The sequence below is a fragment of the Ambystoma mexicanum genome, chromosome 2p, assembly GCF_040938575.1.
Source record: "Ambystoma mexicanum isolate Mex_15411 chromosome 2p, UKY_AmexF1_1, whole genome shotgun sequence".
Taxonomy (NCBI): domain Eukaryota; kingdom Metazoa; phylum Chordata; class Amphibia; order Caudata; family Ambystomatidae; genus Ambystoma; species Ambystoma mexicanum.
In genome coordinates this window covers 1036875757-1036898931 of record NC_090923.1, presented here as the reverse complement: position 1 = coordinate 1036898931, position 23175 = coordinate 1036875757, and positions in this window count along the sequence as shown.

Sequence of the window (23175 nt, the reverse complement as noted above, 5' to 3'; positions counted from 1 at the left end):
AATAGGAAATGATTGTATAGGTGTGTATGCAGTGATATTATAAAAACATTATTCCTGTTGCGGATTGAAGTTACTGGAATGCCTTGAGGAGTTCTACTGTAGGTTCCCCGTGGACTAGAGCCCCCAACACAACACCTTGAGGAAGCAAAGCTAAAGGCCTTTAACGCGGAGCCACCAGAGTTCTACTGTAGGTCCCTCATGGGATTAGAGCACCCAACTCAATGCCCTGAGAAAGCATGGCTGAAGGCCTTAATGCTGAGCCACCGGAGTTCTACTGTATGTTCCCCGTGTGACTAGAGCCCCCAACCCAATGCCTCGAGAAGGCAAAGCTGAAGGCCTTAATGATGAGACACCAGAGTTCTACTGTAGGTTACACACAGGACTAGAGCCCCCAACTCAACACCTTGAGAAAGCAAAACTGAAGGCCTTAATGCTGAGCCACCTGAGTTCTACTGTAGGTTTCCCACGATATGTAGAGCTCCCAACTCAATGTCTCGAGAAAGCATGGGTGGTGGCCTTAATGCTGAGCCACCAGAGTTCTACTGTAGGTTTCCCGTGGGACTAGAGCCCCCAACTCAACGCCTCGAGAAAGCGAAACTGAAGGCCTTAATGCTGAACCACCGGAGTTCTACTGCAGGTTCCCCGTGGGTCTAGAGCCCAAACCTCACACCTTGAGAAAGCAAGCCTGATGGCTTTGATGCTGAGCCACCAAAGTTCTACTGTAGGTTCCCCATGGGACTAGATCCTCCAACCCAATGCCTCAAGAAAGCAAAGCTGATGGTCTTAATGCTTAGCCACCAGAGTTCTACTGTAGGTTTCCCGTCGGACTAGAGCCCCCAAGCCAATGCCTTGAGAAGACAAGGCTGATGGCCTTAATGCTGAATCTCCAGAGTTCTACTGTAGGTTTCCCGTGGGACTAGAGCCCCCAACCAAATACCTTGAGAAAGCAAGGTTGTTGGCCTTAATGCTGAGCCACTGGTGTTCTACTGTAGTTTCCGTGTGGGACTAGAGCCCCCAAGCCAATGCCTCAAGAAAGCAAGGCTGATGATGATGGCCTTAATGCTGAGCCACCAGAGTTCTACTGTAGGTTTCCCGTGGTACTAGAGGCCCCAACTCAATGCCTCGAGAAAGCAAGGCTGATGGCCTTAATGCTGAGCCACCAGAGTTCTACTGTAGGTTCACCGTGGGACTAGAGCCCCAACTCAGAGCCTCAAGAAAGCAAGGGTTTAGGGCTTAATGCTGAACCACCAGAGTTCTACTGTAGGTTCCCCGTGGGATTAGAGCCCCCAACCAAATGCCCCGAGAAAGCAAGGCTGATGGCCTTAATGCTGAGCCACCAGAGTTCTACTGTAGGTTCCCCGTGGGACTAGAGGCCCCAAATCAATGCCTCGAGAAAGCAAGGGTGATGGCCTTAATGCTGAGCCACCAGAGTTCTACTGTAGGTCACCCATGGGACTGATGAGGCCCCTAGGGGACCCTCGCGTATGAAACAAGGCACAATCACAACACATGAACTGATACATCAGACACGAGGTTCAATTCCCAAAATCTAGGGTTTATTGCAAAGCAAATAGTCTCAGTCGGCCGACTGGGTCTCACGTCCAGCAACGTGTGTCACCCAGACCTCATGGGATGCAAGAGAGCGAGCATTCTAGAACATTTACATATATACAAAATGATCATCAGTAGTGACACATGCAAAACTGCCCATAATGTATCTTTCTTTGCAATGGTTTCGATGATTGACAATTATGACGAATATGACACCCTTCCGACATTTATTCAGCAACAGTTTGCAATTTGCGAAGGTGCAGACACCATTCTTTGTTTTAGGGAACATAATGCTCTTGTTCTTTCAAGCAAGCTGCGTGCAGGGGAGAGACACATTCCAGGCCTCACTATCTTCTAGTTTCTATTCATGTGCCAGAGGTCAGCTCGATCTACAAGGGCTCAGTGAAGGGGGCCACAAAAGAGGGCATAATTGAAACCATTAATTGTTCATTTCTCCCGTTTCTGCTGCACCAGCGAGTCTAGCTGGCACCTGCGTAGTGATTAAATGCCTTGTTGCTTACTTCCAAGGACTTATGAGGGAGACGACCAGGGCATTGCTGTCTGGGTTGTCTGGGCTGCGTTTTAACATGTAACTTGTGGCCTTGCTCTATGCATGAGCAAAAATGAAATAGAATTCACTTACAGCAAAGCAGTTTGAACAGAAAGGCAAGAAATCAAAAGTTACTCAAAATGGTGAATTCTATTCCTACAAAATGGACGCTTTCTGGTTATGCTCATGAGTCTGTACCAATAATACTGAACATAAAATGCGGTTGGTTTTCGGCCAACAAAATATACCGCCTATGTCATGGGAGGGTAATTTCTAGACTCACAGGACTAGAGCCCCCAACTCAGAGCCTCGAGAAAGCAAGGGTGAAGGCCTTAATGCTGAACCAACAGATTTCTACTGTAGGTTCCCCATGGGACTAGAGCGCCTAGCTCAGCTTCTAGAGAAAGCAATGCTGATGGCCTTAATGCCGAGCTACCAGAGTTCACGCTCACTGGTTGTCACCTGAGTTTCACATGCAAGGATGGAGGCTAAACACCTCATTCTAAATTTAAGCCAATGACCAGGCATTATTTCGAAGACAACGCAGAGCCAGAGAGACCTGCGACTATCTGTTTTTAATAGGGGCTCATCAATGATTACAAGATCCCCCGAACTTTGTGACCAGGCCTGCAATAGCTGAATATGAAAAACCGTTAAGCACAGCTAACGGTAAAACTAAAGTGAATGCAAGCTTATTTGGCCTCCAAGAAAGCCTTTGAAAAATAACAAACAAGCGCCCCTGACAGCGAAGCATATGCACACATGCTAACAGGCATGTAATGCTAACCCCGCTCTTTCATCCCAGGTCCTCATAGCACGTTGCAGTGTTGCACAACCCCTTCTTCTTCTTCTTGCACCTGCTTACCATAAAGAGCTCTGCAGTGAAAAAAGGAGAGACAAATGTTGATATAAACCCTCAACAGCAAAGCCAGAAAAACAAGTCAGCCGCCATTCCACCCACAAAAGTGCGACGAGGGCTTGCAACAGCACAGCCCTAACACAGGAGAAGTAAAGCGGATGGAAACGGGGGAAATCCAAATGTTAGCAACAGCGCAACCCATGGATTGCATTTATACTCTCAAATGACATTGCTGAGGCTGGCAACAGCATGAACCCAGTCATCTTTCTGTCATTTTCATGTTTGCCTAAGTGAAAAGAGAAAAAACACTGGAAGAGGTCAGGGGAGGGACAGGTTTTTGGCCCATCTGAAAAAACCTTCAGGTCCTTCGAGAACTTCCCAGTGGAAGCCCTCACGGCGCACCATGCCAACCTCCAACTCACATGGACTGAACAACCCCAACCGAACTGCGACTCTCTACTGAAAGCACTCAACTACATTGACTTACACGCGCCTCTGAAACAATGCTCCTGCAAAATGAAACCATCAGCACCCTGGTACACGCAAGAACTGAAACTCAGCAAATTCAGTCATCAGGAATTGAGAAAACCTGGCACTGCTGCAGGACCGCATCCGACCTGGCGCTCCTCAAGGAACTCTGAGCAACCCGCTGACAACTAGTCAACACTGCCAAGGCCTCCTACTATCAGAAAACCATAGCAGAAGCCGACAACCAAAGCATAGCCTCATAAAAGTGGTCACGCATTGCGTGAACCTGCTGCCCGTCCCTGCCACACCCCACTCCATTGAGAAATCTACTGCCACCAACACCTTCTTCATCAACAAAATCAGCAAAATTCACCAGCACGTAGGCACAAGCTCCGCATCCACAGACACACCTCACGTCCCTCCTTGTGAAATCTCCACACAATGGACAACATTCAAGGCACTCTCTACAAAGGACCTCGTAGATACTCTGGCCACCCTCAAACCCATGTCGTATGCAGACAACATCCTCCCAGCATCCATCCTCAGGATCCTCCCTGCAGAAGCTCTCCTTCCCTACCTGGAGATCAACAGTTCCCCAACTCAAGGCACCTTTTCATCGACCCTAAAGACAGGACAAATCCTCCCTCTACTAAAGAAACCCACTCTGGATCCCAATGTAACAATCGCCCCATCACCTATCTTCTCTCCCTAGGTAAGATCATTGAAAAAGCGGTAGCTGCACAACTGCAGCAACACATCGACACCAACAATCTCTTACAAACCTACCAATACGGGTTCAGACCCAGATGCAACACAGAGATGGCAACCATATAGGTGGTCCACGACACCCTCAACATCCTTTTCGACGGCCACTTCTGCCTTTTGGTTCTACTCGACCTCTGGGCCACTCTATGCACAATAGACCACCAGGCACTCATGGACACCCTACATCGGCGCATGGGTATTAGAGAAATCTCAGACAGCTTGGTATCTATCCTGTCCTGCTATGTGCTATCTCTCAAGATGGACCTCTAGGCCCCTGGCTAAGCTGGTAATGAGGGACACAGAGACTCTGCTAACAGGTTATCTCAGATCTTTATTTCTTTACACACTGCTGTGAAACCGCTGCAAATTTCATTTGCATATGAGCGAGCATGCGCACATCTCATTGGTTCCTCGTCACACCGAGTTAACTGTCTCCATAAGACTGTGTGAGAGTGCTGTGTGGGTGTATTATGTCCAGGATTTAGCGAGTGCTACCTTTTTCTTAGCTCTGGACCCATGTACTTTGCTTGTATTGTTTCTGATACCAAGCACTAAGGACGGCTCTTAGATGTGCAACTGATTTATAACACTGTCAAGCTTCCAATTTGCCTCAAGTCTTGTCTTTTCACTATTTTCTTAGTGTACTCTCCGCGATTCCTGCAGATTTAGTGAGTACTTTGTCATCCGTTCTGCCCATCTGTGCTGTTCCGCTCTATCCGTACTTACCAACTCGCCTGCAGCTCTCCTCCCAGCTACGAGCTGCAGACATCTGTTGTAGTTCACTACATTTCCCGGCAACACCAGTCCTCTTCAACACATCAGCTGTGCGTTAGAAGAGGCCGGTTGGCGCCGGTTAGAATCCGGTGAGCTTTGGTGGCCACTCTATCGGACATACAGGTATTGTGATCTGTGTTTCTTTCATTGCGTTTCACTATGATTTATACCAATGCTGCCACATAGAAATGCTGCTTATGGAGTACGGTGGACCTGTCACTTAACTCCTGCCCGTTGAACACATGCATTTTGCCTCCCCTGTGGGTCTCTGGTGCTCATTTCACCTCCATCCCACCTGTCACCACTGACGAGCTAGGTCACCCCTCTCAGGGCATGCCCCGCTGCTTTTCCCTTCTCAACACCAGATCCCTCTTGCTACATGGGGCAGATATCGAGGACCTGTTATCTAACTCGGCGCCAGACTTTCTGGCTATTACAGAATCCTGTCTTAATGAGTCCATCCCCTCCGAGGGCACCCTAGCAAATTCAATTAACTATAACATTTTTCGGAGTGATCATCAGGAGAAAAAAGGTGGGGAGGTTGCTATTTTCTGCAATAAACTTTTTGACTGCCATCTGACCTCCTGTGAGTCACTTGATGACTGTGCAAGTCTTTTAATAACACCCAAAATAAACCACAAAGTCTATTCTTGTCCTCTACAGCCCACCTAAAGCCATGCCTTGTTAGGAAGAACAATTAATCTGCTTCCTAAACAAGCTGCCAAAGCCAACACTCCTGTCATCATGATCTGTGATTTTAACCTTTGAGCCAATGACCCCTCTGACAAAGCTGCCACCTCTTTTTTGTCAGCATTAGACACCATAGAGTACTCGCAATCAGTGACCGAACCCACGCACATCGCAGGGCACACTCTTGACTGGATTCTCTCACACTGCTTGTCTATGTCAGACGTCTCAGTCCTTGCCTGCCCTTGGTTCAACCACTTCTTGTGTCCTCTCTAGTTCACTCTCCTGCCCCACACCGGAGGACTAATGACGCCCCTAGCCATGCCATAAAATCAAGAAATCTGAAAAAGTTGTTCCCGAGAACTTATCTCCCATACTTAAAGCCAAACTCATCGGTATTGAAAAATTTGACAACGCAACTGATTTGGATACTTTTCGCATGGGAACTCTGAATGAAGCTGTCAATTTCCTCACTCCCCTTTTATATGATATGATATGGCATTTATAACACCCCTATAAACAAATGTTTCAAGGCACGATGTGGCAAGGGAGGGGAGAACAGAGGGAAGACAGAGACAACTGTTCTGGATGGTCAAACCACCCCTACTCTCTGGGCCTGGCATTTCTTGGGATCAGGAAGAGACACTCTGGAGCAAGCAGGACACTCATTCAAGTTTCAGAAGTCATCTGATTTATTTTCTTCCAGCAGACAGTACACTTCATACAGCAGGGACATCTCAGGAACAAATCACTGGGTTCACCCACCCTTATATACAGTCCTAGGGAGATGAGGTAATGGTTTGGTCATAAAGTCAACCCCTTCCTGTCTGTGATTCGTTAATTTTACATGGCATGATCAATGTGCTGTCCATCTCCCTACTTGTGATTTGCTGGCCTATCTGCCACTCAACCTGGTCTAAACTGGTTCTAGCCACTCCTTGCCCCCTCCTTTGTCCCCTGCATGAACTCTTCATGAAAAACCTGTCCAGTGAGGTCACTGTGAGTTAGCACAAAGCGATCATTTTGTCTGCTTAAACAAGTATCCATTTTAAAGTGCCTGATCTTGTCACAAAACCTAAAATGGCTGCCCTTATTACAAAATACCTACCCAAATTTACCTAAAACTTGGGACCTGCGCTAATTTGGATTTAGAATCTTTGATAATATATCATAACAGATACTACCTGACACATTCTCTACTGCACATAACTTTCTAACTCCGTAAACATGGATCAGTTTTAAAGCGCTTTGCTGTGAAGCACTATAATTCTTATTTCTACAACATTTAGAGTCCTTGGTCACCCCAAGAAAGTTATCTACATTCGGTTTGAGGGAGAGTGGATCTATCTCCAATACATTCAGTTTGAGGGGGAGGGTCTAAGCACTTCTGTAGACAACGATCCTACTAGGGAAAGTGTCATTCAGATCGCGCAAGTGCAGGGGAACGGGTAAGAGGAAAAGTCCAGAGTGGGAGGGGGGTGGGGACAGTGCAGTATATGGGAAAAATAGAATAAATAAACAATATGAGAAGTAGGGCCAGCTGGTGGCAAGTGCAAGGGTAAGTGCAGACATCAGGTGTCAAATGCTGGTGGGGGACTATAGGGATACAGAAAAAACATTCCCCAAGTTCTGGGGTTGCCAGGGAGGCAGTGCAGGTCTGCAACTGGTGGGGGAGGGGACCTGGGCCCGGGATTAGAGGGTGGCCAGGTAGCCAGTATAGTTCAGCCAGGAATTCAGCAGGGGAGGGGAGGAGAGAAAGCAGAAGCAAAGAGGAAGGTTTTGAGGGGCTTCCGAAACCGGAGATGGTTCTCTTTTAGTTTCAGGGAGGAAGGGAGGCTGTTCCAGAGGGGGGCCCGAGCCGAGGAAAGAGATCTACCACCAACGTATTGTTTGAAGAAGCGACTGAACCCGAGAGAGTTGGAGGCGGATGAGCGAAGAGCTTGTGGAGGAAGATATTTAGGAAGAGAGAGTTGAAGGTATTGAGGCCCCAGAAGGCCCTGTGGACAATGCAGAGGGTTTTGAACTTAATCCTCACAGCAATTGAGAGTCAGTGAAGAGATTTCAGTCCTGGAGAGATACAATCCCTGGGGTTGAGGCCAAGGACAAGTCTCGTAGTCCTGTTCTGGATGAGTTGCAGAGGGCGAAGAGTAGAAGCAGGCAGATTTAGAAAGAGGCTGTTGCAGCAGTCCAGCCTAGAGAGAACCAGAGCTCTGGAGACAGTGAGCTTCTGGGGGAAGGAGAGGAAAGGTAGAATACCTCTGAGGAGGTGCAGCTGGTAGTGTGACTTCCTAGAGATGTCAGAGATGTGAGGAGAGAAGGAGAGTGTGAAGTCGGAGATGACCCCAAGGTTTTTAGCCTCGCAGTTGGGAGCAGGAAGACGGCCAAGAGCGGCCGGCCAGAGAGTGACAGGAAAGGAGGAAGGGGGTGTGCTGATGAGGAGAATCTCCGTTTTACTGGTATTAAGGCAGAGATCATTGGCGGCACACTACTCATGGATAGCAGAAAGACATACAGAGATGAGAGACAGAGAGGAGGTGGCTGAAGGTAGCCTGAAAATTAGCTGAGTGTCATCCGCATAGCACTGAAAGTTGGGGCAGAGAGCGGCAATGCGGTGGGCAAGAAGTGCCTGCCAGGTATTAGTTGAACAGCCAGGGAGAGAGATTACACCCCTGTGAGACACCACAGGTAGCGATAGAGGTAGAAGAAAGAAAGGACCCAAGTTGGACCTGAGAGGAAAGAAGTCACCCATGCCAGGGCCTGACCGGTGATACCCAGGTTGTCACAGAGACCGTTGAGCAGGATGGCAGGGTTGACTGTGTCAAAGGCAGAAGAGAGATCAAGTAAGATAAGGACACAGGGGGTGTTAGAGATAGGGTTTGAGAGCAGGTCTTCACGGATGTTCAGGAGAGCAGTTTCTGTGCTTCTGGCAGCTCTGAAGCCAGACTGATGGTCATAAATTCAACCAACAGATTCAGTGTGAAGTTTAAGCTGAGAGATGGCCAGCTATTCCAGGATTTTGCCCACGAAGGGAGTGATGGAAATTGATCGATAGTTAGCTGGACAGGACGGGTCGGCAGAGGGTTTCTTGAGAAGAGGGTGCACAAGGGAGTGCTTCAGGGGGGATGGGAAGACTCCAGTGGCAAAGGAGTGGTTGCAGAAGTCAGCAAGAACAGGAGCCAGGGAGTAAATGTGGTCCTTGATGGTTTTTGAGGAAGAGGGATGAACCTGTTTTCATGAGACTTTCATAGATCAGACTTGTCTAGAAACTTTGTCTGGGGAGAACAGGGGAAAGGCAGAGAAGAAGGGAGAAGAGGAGGCCAAAGAAGGTCCAGAGGAAGAGCAGGGAGTAGAGGGGGGAGGAAGAGAGGTAGGACAGGATATCCTGAGTTTTAGAAATGAAGTGAGAAGCCAGAGCCATGCAGAGGGTCTTGGAAAGTACAGGAGAGGTAGAGACTGCAGCAGGATTGGCCAGTTCCTTGCAGATTTTAAAGATTTTGGCCGTGTTGTGAGATGCCACAGAGACACGGGCTTGGATGTGGGCTCTCTTCTTGGTGCGGACTGAGAGCCGGTATTGCCTTTGGAGCAGGCGGCAAGACAGTTTGTCAGAGGATGTACCAGAAGCACTCCATACCCGATCAGCCACCATGCACTTGCGTTTGAGGGCGACGAGGTCTGAATCGCACCAGGAATTTGCACTTAGCTTTGGGCTTCAAAGAGATCCTCATGACAGGGGCAAGGACATCGAGAGTATCAGATATAGCAGAGTGGAGCATGAGAAGGGCTGTGTCAGGGTGTGAGTCAGCCAAACGGGGATGGGGGGTGAGAAAGTGGCGGCGAAAGCCTCAACTGACACAAGCTTCATGGGTGGGATAACCGAGAAGGTGGATGGAAGTACTAGAATTGGGTTAGCCTGGGGGGAAGAGAGGGAGAGCTGGGAGGAAGGAGAAAGTGATCACTCCAGGAGAGAGGAGTGGTGAGAGGGATAGGAAGTGGAAGATCAGAGGAGATCAGAACATCAGAGTGAGTCGGGCCAGGGGGGAGAAAAGAGAGTGAGAGAGAATCGCAGAGGTCATGAAAGAGTTCAGAGGAAGGACAGGAAGCATCCAGGTGGATGTTAAAGTCGCTGAAAAGGAGGAGTTGAGTGGACGAGAACAGGAGGGAAGAGGAAAGGTCCACCCATTCAGAGAGGAAGGAGGAGATCTGACCAGGTAGCCGATAGATAGTCGCCTCAGTGAGGAAATGGCTATGGGAGAGAGAGAGCCTGCAGACTAGGCATTCGAAAGAGGAGTAGGCCTGCGTAGGAATGACAGAGGCGCAGATACACTCGGGAAAAATCAGGGCTACACCACCTCCGGAGCGGTTGGACCTGGGCACGGAGAGGATCTTGTAGCCTTCAGGGAGGAGAGTGTCAAAGCTCATGACAGAGCTGGTTGTGAACCATATCTCGGTAAGACAGAAGACATTGAGGTCAAGATCCTCCAGGAGGTGGCAGATGTCAGAGGAGTGTTTGACAGCTGAGCAAGAGTTAAGGGTGGCAATATGGAGAAGGTTGCTGTCCTTGAAAGACTTCCAGGGAAGGGTACGCCATGCGGAGGAGTAGAAGAGGAAGAAGGAGAGGGCAAGGAGGAGGCAGCAGAGGAAGACGAGGAAGCGAGGTGGGAAGAGAGGGGACAGCAGGAGAAGGAAGGAAATTGATGAGGTGCAGGAAGCATCTATCAAAGAGGAGAAGATTGGCCTGAAAGCCTTAGACCAGGATGGTACCATTCAAGTAGGCATTAATGATGACCTTAGAGCAGTGGAAGGAGGACAAAAGGGCCTCCCACCAGGTACCACCATTGATGGGAGAAGAAGAGAAAGGAGAAAGCACAGAGACCATATGCAGGGTCCATAGGTCTGGCGAGGGAACAACAAAGAGGATGTTGGTGAAGGTTTGCCTAGAGGCGGCACTGGTATAGGTGTCAGCGATAGGGAGACCAGGATATACTTTTTAAACTTCTTCCTACCAGATTTAGTGAGGAGAGCAGGATAGTCAATAGAGAAGCAGTTAGAAAAGATGGGAGAGACAGAGAGCACCACAGAGTAGGTATGGAGAGGAGAGAATAGGAAGGTAGTGTGAGGGGTAGGGGAGAACACTAGGGGACACCGGGAGGGGTGCAAGCAGACAAGACAGAGAGAGACGGGGCAAGTTAACAATTGGACAAGACGACAGGCACTCAGAATGGTAGACAGGTACTAGGTTAGTGCTTAGCTAAGAAGTCAACACCAGAATGGCACTACTATCACAGTGATATTTAGAATTTCGAGAAACACACCTATGTCTGAGAGTCCTGTGAGGAGGGAAAAGGGCCTAGGGTTCACAATGCAATTTAAAATATTTTCACAATTAATATTATTGGAACACACCTAGAAAAACACACCTAAGTCTTAGAGTCCTGTGAGGGGGGAGGGGGAAATGGCCAAGGGTTCACAATGCAATTTTTTAAATACTTTCACAATGAATATTATTTGAACACACCTAGAAAAACACACCTAAATCTGAGAGTCATGTGAGGGGGAAAGGGCCTAGGGTCCACAATTACATTTTAAATACTTTCACAATGCATGCATAAACCAGAGTAATCAAATCAGCATGTATTAAGAATTATTGGTTCAATCAGGACATTCTTGATCATAGGCACACTAAAAGGGCAGCAGAAAGAAACTGGCACAAATCCCCCTCGCCCACGACTCTCACCTTGTACAAACAAGCGGTGCAGGACTTAAAGGCAGGCATTTAAGAACAGGATCACCCAGGCTAATTCAAATTCCAAAGAGCTCTTTATGATCCTGAAGGAATTCGAAGGTAAATCAGTCACAGGACAAGTTCCCATTAAGGATTCAAAGTGGTGCCGGGAAATCCATGATGAATTTTACTGTAAAATCATTAAACATCCGGATGCTATCAGCGTCCATATGAAGGCCAACCCTTCATTGGCTGACACTACCATCCCTGGGTTTAACCATGGGCTTTCCCCAGCTCACAAAGAGAATGAGATCACTTTCTCCCCCTGCTCCGAGGAAGACTTGTCCGAAATCATAAGCACTATGAAACTCACGATTTGCCATGGTGACATCTGCCCCTAAAAATTGTTTAGACATGTTAGCTCCCTGGGTGACTAAGTTGGTGAACCTTTCCTTTGCTGAAGGTCAAGTGCCTCAGTTTCTGAAAGAAGCATGGGTCACACCACTTCTTAAAAAGAGCAACCTTGATCCCTTTCAGGCAAGGAATTACCACCCCATTACGAATGTTCCTTTTCTGCTTAAAATTCTGGACCGAGTGGCTTTTCTTCAATTTCAAAGATATATTGAGAGAAATAACATTCTTGGTTCACATTAGTCTGGCTTCAGAGCTAGACATGGCACTGAGACTGCCCTCTTCGATTTAAAATCAAATCTCTCCCTTATTGTGGATAATGGTCGCCCACCCTCTTAATGCTGCTGGACCTCTCAGTGGCCTTTGACCTTGTGGATCATTCTCTCTTGGTCACTAGGCTGCGAGATGTGGCAGGATGTTCTGAGGCCGCTGTAACTAGTTCTGCATCTTTCTTGGGGTCCCGCAATGCAAGAGCTGCGGTTGATGATACAGGATCCATTCCAGATGCCATCTCTTGTGAGGTACCGCAGGGATCCTGTATCTCACTGACTCTTTTCAACATCTACATCCTGCCTTTCCCGACGCTCCTCGACACCCAGGGTGTTCAATGTGCTAACTACGCTGATGACACTCAGGTTGTCCTGAAGCTCTCTGGTAATTACGCACAGGATGCTGCAACCGTTAATCTAATCTATGACGCCATCCAAGCCTGGATGGCAGTCAATGGCATGGCATTGAGTAATGATAAAATTGAGCTTCTGATCATTGCTTCAGGGACTTGGCTGAAAAAGTTACCTGCAGACTATCAAAGTTTCAATATAGCTGGCTCTATCATCCTAGTGGCAAAAGATGTGAAGGCCCTCAGGGTCATGTTCCATGCTGAACTCACCATGAAACCTCAGGTTGCCCTTCTTCGGGAATCATGTGGCTACATCAACAAACTCCTTGGCTACATTCGTCCTTTCTTGTCACCTAGGAACATCTGCCCACTTAAGAACATCTTATTCTTGCATCAGCATTGGTAAACTCACATTTGGACTACTTTAACAGCTTGTTCCTGGGCACCCCACAGGTAACTTTTACAGCACTACAAGTGATCCAAAATGGTGGAAGGGTCATGGTAGATGAGTTTACATAACCAACACAAGGAGGGAGCTCCACGGGCTCCCGGTGAAACATTGTGTTACACACTAGCCCTTAACACTGAGCCACAAATGTTTTAATCTCCAGGCCCCCTCATATCTCATTGATCGCACAAAGGACTACCAACCATCAGGGGTGGACTGGAAACCAAAAGAGGCCCTGGAAAAAATTTTCAAAGTGGCCCCAACATACACATTTTCAGCAAGCCCAACCCTTTTCCTATGAGAAAATGTGGAAATATCAAATAAAAGAGGCCCAAGGTGCAGAGGCCTACCTGAAAATCTCCAGAGTTCCATGTAGGCCAGTCCACCCCTGCTGAACGTGTCGATCACTCCGGTCTTGAGACCAGGCGAGCCTCCAACAACCGAACTTCAAGCTCAACGGATTCGGTGGCACCACGTTCAATGTTCAGGCTCCCCTGGTCTGGAATAGCCCCCTCCCCTGATTTAAGAAAGATAAAGTCCTTGACTGACTTCAAGAAAGGGTCAAGACCCACCTTTTTAACACTGCATTGTAACTGACCACCTGCTTCTCCCCTTCTGTTCCTGATTCTCGCTGTTAGTCTGTGGTTTTATGTGCGCCCTGGGATCTATGGGTGAGTGGCGTAATATAAAAATGTAAATAAATAAATAAATGTGGGACATGCAGGACACGACAGTATCAGCTCTCCCTCCTGCGGAACAGCAAGCCCTTCCTCCCTACATACAGTTTTAGATCCACTGTTCAAGTACTGGTCCTATCCCAGCTTGATGGAGGCAATGCCCTCCTCGAAGGCCTCCTGTCATCCTCCCTTGTGCCCCTGAGAAGTGTCATACACGCGGCTGCATGCCTCATCAAGGGTCTACGCAGATACGACCACATCACCCCGGCCCTCATCTGGAGTCTGTCACCTTCCTACATAGGCTATCTGCTCCCAACTGTTGTGAAATAACGTGGAACAATCTGAAACACAGTGGTCATTGTTGATAAGTTACTTGTGCTGGGAATCAAACAGGGTGCCTTCTCAAGGTTATGTGATGTGACTGTAGGTCCCAGCACAGAAATCAAACCTGTATGAGTATTGCACCAGAAACAGTATGTGTTGACTAGAGGTTACACATAGATAACTGCAGTAGGTGCATTAAGCCATTGTGCTATTAGCCCCTCCCTTTCTCTGAGGCAAGGAGGCTGAATTCCAACTTTTTTGGATCCATTAGTTCCATTGTTCACCCCAATTCAGAGGATAGTTAGTTCCACAAAGAGATGCTAAGGATTGGGAGGAGTGACCCATCCAAAAGCACAACCATCCAGGGATGTGGCTTGCCCACGGGGCAGCATATTGATGCGGGCAAGGCACGCTTCTGTCCTCAGCCACAGTACAGTTACTGCTGCTGCATGTTAAGGAATGTTTACACTTAAACCCTCTGCCCACACAGATGTCAAATGACAGGCTCTTACTGTAGCACCCCTTTCCCACTTCACCTCAGAGTGCTGCCTTCTGTCTTCAACTTCATCCATTTGGATGGGCTGAAACCCTCCCAAGCCAAAGGCTGGCTGGGCCACTGCTGGGATGGTGGACTGCCTTCATTGAATAAGGAATGTGATGAGGAAGGTAACATAGTAGGTAGTGGCAGACCAGCTTAAGTAGACACCATCACACTGAACAGGCTATCAGCCTTGTATGACTCGCACTTCTTTGGCAAATGCTATAAGGCTTTAAATTGTACCTTAGGTTAGGAAGGGCAATCCAGACATGGCCTCTTGCCTCAGTACCTAGAGAGACCCATAGTTATTTTTGCCGTTTTATTAGGTATGCAGGGTCAGGTTGTGCCAAATTGTGAGCTCAGACCTATCACAACAGAGCTGCTGTTTGCAGTTGTGACTGTGGTCCTGTGCACCATACCATCCAAAGGTGAGATAGCGACTCTTACTGGGGAATGCTAGGGTGTAAGGGCAGAACCCGGGTGGATCTGATTGCTCAGGCAGCAGCTTCAGCCAGTGGATGTATGGTCCATTAGCACCCTGAAGGGCGGCGCCAGACAATCGGGAAGATTGGAACGTGGGCTGTATGAACTTATATAAGCCCTCATTCCGAGCAGTCTGAACTCTGCTTGGCTGGCATTCCCCATTTCCTGACCCCCACCACTCCTTTAGCACCACATAGCTAACACGCGGGTGCTAAAGGCACTATAGATTGCACTGGCTTCATGGAAATGCTGAGAAAGGACTGCCTCCTTTAAAAAAAAAAATTAATTATTCTTAGCACTCCCGTGTAAGCTATGTGGGTGCTAAGGCGAGGCGATGACGGGAGTCGGGGAATGCGGGCTGGGAGGGTCAGCTAAGCAGAGCACAAGCTGCTCGGAAGGCGGGCTTATACCAATCAGCTACATGGGTGCTAATGACGATATGACCCTTGAGGGTGGACTCATTATGGAACCCTTGCTTAGCTCTGGCCATTAACTTGAGCAGCTGGACTACTGGCAGGGCCAGCACAACCCCCCTAGTAGTGTTAGTTCAGAGCACGTGCTGTTTTACGAAGGGCTTGCTCGGTTTTGTTGTGTCACAGGAGGATAGCTCGGTGGCAACTTACTCAGCTTGGAAGCAAGACGACACACAGCAACACAGGTTCGATGCCCGGGTCCATGCTTAGAAACTTCTGGGTATTAAGCGCGTTATAAATAACCTATCATATCATATATTTAGAAGTTGCTGGATTGGTAACTGAGGCCTGTATTGTCTATCCCGTTTATTAAATAGGCCCGGGTAAGACAGGGGCTGCCTGAGCAATCCCCCATAGCTGCTGCTGCTTTGGACATCTCTGTGCAGAGCCTTCATAGGCTTTCCATTGCTTCTTGTTTACCGAAAGCATCGCAACCCAACCCAACCCCGTGGACAATTGCTCGCGCCAAGGCCCTGGAGTGAGGTATCTTGTGACCATGATATAACGGGTCATTCATCCGAAGGAACTGCGCGTGCTGCTCCTCAGCACTGACCCCCTCCTTAACCGCTGCCGCGAGCTTGTGGCCCCTGGAGGCCATCCCTCCACCCCGTCCCTCTGCCGTGAGCTCACGTCCCCGGTGGAGACGCCACACCCTCTGACGTGAAATGGCGTCTCCCGGTGCCTGCTGTGCAGAGGTCAGCTCAGACCGGCACGCAGCAGGCATTGGCCAGAGGTAGGCTGCATTCCAAAAGTTGGACTCATGAAACTGCAGTAAATCACCACAAACATGTTTTTCGTATTTGTGACTCAGGGTTTTTTCTTTATTATTTAAATATTTCTAAGTTGTTGCAAATGGCGGCAATGACAGCAGTTGGGTGTGACCCATCAGGGCGGACCACTAATGTGATTCCCGTGAAAAGACGCGGGGCCTAATTCACAGAAGCGTTTTCTAAAGGAAAAAAAAACATTGGAAAACGTTCTGTGAATCAGGGCCTTAAAGTGGATCCTGCTGTGCAGCGTTATTTTACCAACAGCGCTAGAAAATCACAATGTGACATGTGTAAGTGACGTGGGAGTTGTTTGTGTGGGCCTTGTTTCTGTAGAACAGTTTTATCTTTGGCCACATCTTGGACTACGCACCACTTCCTGGTCCTGATTTTCCCTCCGTGCTTTGAGATGGCCAGTGGAGATGGTTTTCCCTCACACATTTTTTGCAGGCTTCCCATTGGCCAATGGCATGGAAGCCCGCTGTCATGCCCTCAGATCCCTCACGCACCCTTCCACTCAGGCAGCGGCGGCCACAGGTGACTGCCGAATCTCACAACCAGGGTCTTCCTTTGGCTATACAGCGGAGTGGGTAAAACAGCATTCGACACCCCCCCACAAACAAAATCCCAACACCCACACACATTTATATGTTACACTCTGTAGCAACATGACAAACCATGGTTTGCCTGCTGTATTTCATACAAAAAAAGAGTCAACTTAATTTGAGTGGAGGGGCCGTAGTGTGGGTGGGGTCGGAGGCGCCGGAAGTCTTGAAAAATAGGCGGCTGCAGTAGCAGCCCCCGGGAACTGGCTGAGGACCCTCAGCCAGAACAATGGTGACAGCCACAGGGGCCTCGGCAACAGCACCAAAAGGCGTCATTAAAAAGGGTCGGAGGATTGGGGAAGGAGCAAGAGCTCTTCCACTTTGCCACCGTGACCCTGCCAAGCGTCCTGTGGATCTCCTGGACCTTAAGCTGCCTGGACTGCCTGTCACAAGGAGGAACCACTGTGAATATGTGGATGTGATTTTTGAAATGTACCTGTCATGGTTATGCAGTTGGCATTCTTAGGGCCGTGTTTAGATTTGATTGAATGGGTTGATTCTGCTTAGTAATGTTAAAGGATTAATCTTGGCCATATACTTGCAGGAAAGAGTCTGTGTGGTCTCTCTGGTATGACTGGCACTGCCTCCCTGCTGAGCCCATAGTGTCATCGTTTGTTTGACTTCTTGAAGATGCGTGGCTCGTAAGGATATCCCACAAAACACAAGAAGTTATCACAGAAACATGTGGAGGGCAAGAGACGGTGCAGATCTCCAAAAGGCAGTGCAGGAACATAGTTGGTTGAAGACATTTTAAATGAAACCACACATTCTTCCGGATTCTACATTTGACAACAAAAGGGGCCCACTCTTGCAATATTCTACTGGCAGCTCCTGTGGCTGCACATAGCTTCATTCCATCCAAGTGCACCTCCATCACGAGATGGGAGTGGCTGGCAGGCGAACCCATCACCACAGAAGTTTAAACTCACCACATGAATGGGAGGGGGCGAATAGATTGCCACCGGGCTGTTAGTTGTGGGGGGAAAACACTTGAAAGGAAGGGGAAACAAGTCTTCACAGCTTTTGACACCCTTGGCAGCTGCCTAGGTGGCCCATGCCTGGCACTGGTGACCGTGGGCATGGAATGGGGCTCCATTTCCACAGCAGTCATTTTAACTGTAGTATCTGCATCTTACGGAAAGAAATTGGCTGCAGGCTAAATGCGACATGTTTTTACTCCATAAATGCCCATTAGCACACCTGATGTTACCCTGGTCAGTGGGCTCGACTGACCAGTTCCAGAGCATAGATCTCAGTAAAGCCGTTACCTGCCAGTACGCCCCTGATAACCCCCCTGAACCTCACCGCAACGTGTGGCTTCATCACTCTAGAACGAAAAGATGATCTATGTTTGGACGAGGCCCAGGCAATCTGCATACTTCGAGGCTACTCTGCTAAATGTGTGTCATTTCAGTGCCCTCGTGGTTGCTCCAGTTTGAGAACTATTCGTCGCAGGTTGACCTCTGGGTTCCGTCCTTTATGCCCTGAGTCCCTGGTATATAACTGTAGACCTTTCATTTGCATATAGTACCTCAATTGGATTTATATGAAAAGCACTTCTGAGTTCTAACTCATGCTCGGTCTGAGCGTGCAGGATTGACTCCTTCTGCTGCCTGGTATTCTTTTAAAGAAGAGAGGGCATTCTGTGTATTCTGCTCACAGGCGGCGTTTAGGAGTGGAACAGATGCACCCCTACAAGTGAAACCCTATCCACTGCAGTCCTCCCTTGAATGCAAGGGTCTTATTCCACGGCCACCTGACGGTTGTTGTTTTCTGAACAGGGTCTCAATCCTCCTCTCCTTCTTCTGGTTTGAAGTAGGCTGCACATAAGATGTACGAATCCCTCCATTCCTGCTCATCCAAGGGCTTCTCTCTCTGCCCACTGCTCATTTTCAGGACTAGGTCTCATTTTTAGTTTCCTGATTGATGACCGCGATCCAACATCAACATCTGCCAGTTGGGGACATCTCAAGGGTCTTCTCAAAATGTAAATGATTGGGGAGTCAGCTCCCTTATCTTGCCTTTTAGATTGCCAGGGCCACCCCTTGTTGTCTAGCTGGGCCCTTTGGTTATCAGTGGACGCTTTGAGCCTCTGATAAGTTAAAGTGGGTCATGCTTTCAGGCGATCTGATTGGAAATAGTTGTGGCAGGCAAAGGGCTAGGGAAATGTATGATACATGATATGGGTATTTAAGTGCGTTATAAATACGCAACTAAGACAAAAAAAACAACAACAGTTACGTAACTAAAAAACAAACCATTCCTGTAACCGCGCCTCGATGCCGCGGTCTCTGTGAGTGCTTTAAAAATTCAAATAAATAAAATGAAAATAAATAAATGCTCTGCATCGCGTTGTCAGCAAGTTGAGCCTCTTGATCTGCGCTTGTTCAACCCTTAGGAAGGGCTGGAACCTTTTCTCTCATTTGCTTCTCCATTACGGATGAGTCTGTCAGAGGCCTGTGGTCTCCTGGGAGTTTCAGGCAGTGGCTCTAAGCGCCCGTGCATCTCTTGCCTGTTTCCATCACTACTTGAGACACAATTAGCATTTTTAGTAGTGGTGAGGCCCGTTGTTTTGGATGGCTTTTGTATCTTGTGACAAGTTTGTTGGGTGTCAAAACACGAATGCGGTAGGAAGGCCTGAATGTGTGCGTTTTGGTTATTTCTCTGGAAGGACACAGGTGCTGGCATGGTACAGCCTCATGGAGTAACGACTGTGAGGAAGACGTGAGGAGATAATAGTATCACTATTGTTAATCTTCATTACTCCAAGTCCACATCTTCCTCAATACAGTCCACCAAAAGTCCCCATGGATTCCAAAAATGGGAATTTCCACTGCTTTGCCACCACTCGTAATCCTGTGGTAAGGCCGTGGGGCTGAGTGATGGCAACGGTAAACTATTTTGCCGGTCAATCGACTCATTTACTGCCAAACTCGTAAAGCGCACCAGTGTATTTTTAGATTGCATTGATAATCAAACTGGACACGTTTCTGAGTCAGCTGTGCTTTTCTACGCAGTTATGAGGAAAAGCTGTGGTTAAAAAATATGTTACAGGGCTTGTGGAGCACACGTCTCCAGGGTGAAGCCTCACCTCTTAAAGACTCTGATAAAGGAAACTTGGATTCTAAATAATGTAACGTGCATTAAACTGAGCCAGTTACCGCCGTAGTGGTCTCCTGGCACTGAGGCTTGTACTTGTGGGTATTATGTACTGTGCCAAAATAATGAATATTGCCAGCAATGAAGAGGGTGCTTTCCCCATTCCTATCCTTATCCATGATGTAGACACCACACCTGTCTTTTGCTCCTGCGCGCGCTCGCTCAGACACACACACCCACACCGAGAGGAGTACATCAGTGTTTGTGTCATTTCCTCCTGCTGTCTCTCTCCATCTCATTAGACACATTGGGCCTCATTATGTGTACGGCGGTATGAGTAGAAACATAAGTGGCATTCATTTTATTACCACCATATTACCGCAGTGCTATAGGTATTGGCAGTAAAGTGGAAGATGTACCTACAGACAATAAGCTGGAGGTAAATCATCCACAATACAACCAAAAATAAATCATCGGAATAACTGTGGCAGAATTACTGCTGGTGGAAATTACCCCCAAAATCCTCATGGAGTCCGATGGACTCCAAAAATCAGGAATTACACTGCAGTGCCACCACTCATAATCTTGTGGGAATTTCACAGGTACAAGTGGCAGTAAATGTACAAGTTGTACACAAATTCCATGTACTGTCGTATTACTCCCAAACTCGTAATGAGGCCCAGAAGCTCTGTCCTTTCCCATCACAGAAACCAGGTATTTCTCCATATCTGTTGGCTTCACAAACGCACGCCCCCATCACTTCATTCTCCCAACTTCTCAGGGCTGGGGTAAGAAATTTGAGTGCAGGCCGTCATTTGGGGGCGTGGCTTGCATGATGGGCGTGGCCTGAAAAGTACACAATCCATAGTAAGTTACACAAACTAATATATATATATATATATATATATATATATATATACATATATATATATATATATACGTAAGCATATATATATGTGTATTCGTACCTTAGTATGGTTTGTGTACTTTGCAAGCTATCTTTTATAAATATACAAATATGCTGCATATGGCTATGTTTATAAAAGATGGCTTGAAAAGTACAAACCACAGTAAGGTGCGCACATAAATATATAAATGCTTACATTTACATATTTATTTGCGTGCCTTACTATGGTGTGTGCACTTTTCAAGCCTTCGTTTGTAAACAGAAATATGTAACATATTTCGAGGTTTATAAAAGATGGCTTGAAAAGTACACAATTCAATCCATCGTTCATACAGCTTTGACTACGGACAAAGGCGTCTTTGTCCGTTGGCAGAGCTTTATTAAAGATGGCTTGAATTGTGTACTTTTCAAGCCATCTTTTATAAACCTCGAAACATGTCACATAGTCCCGACGCTCGCTGAGCGTTAAAGATGCCTCTGTGACCTTGGGAGGGGAAACAAAACGACAGTAACTTCCTCTGGTGACCCCTCGTGCAAGGGGTCACCACAGGAAGTTACAGTGACTGACAGACGTGCCACACGCTGCGGGTGGCTGGCACTTCTGTCGCCTGACTCAATGGCGGGTGCATCTCCTGTCCCGGCTGCGGCCGTAGCACGATAATGTGTCCCGCCGTGATGTGGTGGGATGGGGCAGATGGGGGGGTGAACATGCAGGGCCCGGCTCAGCCACACTTTTTGGAGCCTGCCGCCGGCCCACTCAAAGCATTGCCTCTTCTATTAACATACATCACACCACAAAATATCTTGCTTTCGTCTTCGTCATTGCCTTCTTTAACACGTCATCAAGACATTGGTACTTTGCCCGGAGCCCCTCCCTCTCCTTGTGCCAGTTGGCATACCACTTCAGGAAGCTGCAGGCTGTTGCTGCCTTTTCCCTGGATAGACTTGCCCTTCTCTGCAAATAATCTTCCATTGACACTTTAGATGAGCGGAGCATCACACACACCTTAGTCACACAGACACACAACTCAGCAGAGGCAGACAATGTTCTTCCGTTGTAACAGACACACTAGCCTGATGCTTGCCATGCTTCAGAAACAGCTGTATTGTTCGTTACTGTCAAAGTTGTTCCCAATTCTCAGACATTCCATCACTGTGAAACCCCAGCAATCCCTGGAAGGCAGCAGACAGAAAAGTGCAACCGTCAGACAGGTCCAGAGGACATATGAGGTCCAAGGTGGAACTTGGTGGGCTTATCCTCTGTGACATGTTACACACAAGTCATGGTAGTGTGGCATAGTGCAAAATGTGCCCCCTTGCTTCATGCAAGATGCAGTGAAGGGCCCATGATACTCGGCACGCCTTGATCCAGCCAGAAGGCCCCGGATTATTGGGAGCCACCAGGCAATGCAGGCGTTGCCACAACAGAGTAACACTAAATGATGGACCCCATCCTGCAAAATCTAGTGCGGGCCCCTGGAGATTCCCACCAGAGCAGAGTAATTGCAGCAACTCAGAGATCGGAACACCAGCCTCGATATCAAGTCACACCCTCAACATTGCAGCATAAACTCCAGGGGCCGCTTCCAGCTGGTTGGGCCAGTACATCTCTGCAGCAGGCAGACCCAGGGCGAGTGCAGGAATTATGGACCCCATGCCTGTATGTAGACCATTTTGAGGCGACACTCAGTATGACCTACGCCAAACTCCTTTGCTTTTGTACACTGGTGTGGCAAGGAGTTGACATTTTTGTCTTGGAACATTCCTGGTAGCAAGAGCACCACTAATGATTGGGACTGGCTATCTTAGTTCCATAACCTTGTTTTACCTTGTTGATTGGCTCTGTGACTATTCATGGATTCACGTGATTTCCTGTTAATGCCTTCAAAGCCAAACAGGGCTGTCTAACCCACAGTGGTGTTGGCGGGGGAGTGTTGATATTGGTTAATGTTAGAGTGGGCCTCACAGCCTTAGGGCATCAAGACATCTCAAGAAATCTCCATGTCACAGCAATTAAGGATAGCGTGAAGGATTTATAAACACGGTTATTGGGAAAGAAGCTACATCCCAAATATCAAAACGCACAATTTTAGCCCCCCGCCCCCAACCGAAAAAGTTGCAATGGACTCAAACGTTTCTGCCCAGCTTTTCGTGCTTGTAGCAGGTGATTTTGACCTGAGATTTGGTGAAGGTGCAGAAATTCCTATTGGGTCAGAGGAAGACCATGTTTTGGGAATTTCTCCTGCCACCATGGCAGACTCTTGGTGTAATGAGGGGGGTCTGGAGTTCTGGTCCTTTTGATTCGAGTTTGCATTTCGCCCCCGTTAGTGACGGTTTTCCTAGTGGCACTCCAAGGTGATTTGCTTTCAGGAACGGCCTCCTCCCGGGCATAATTGATTATTTTTTGGTGCCTGCAATACACTGGAATTATCGACAGGATTTCGTCTG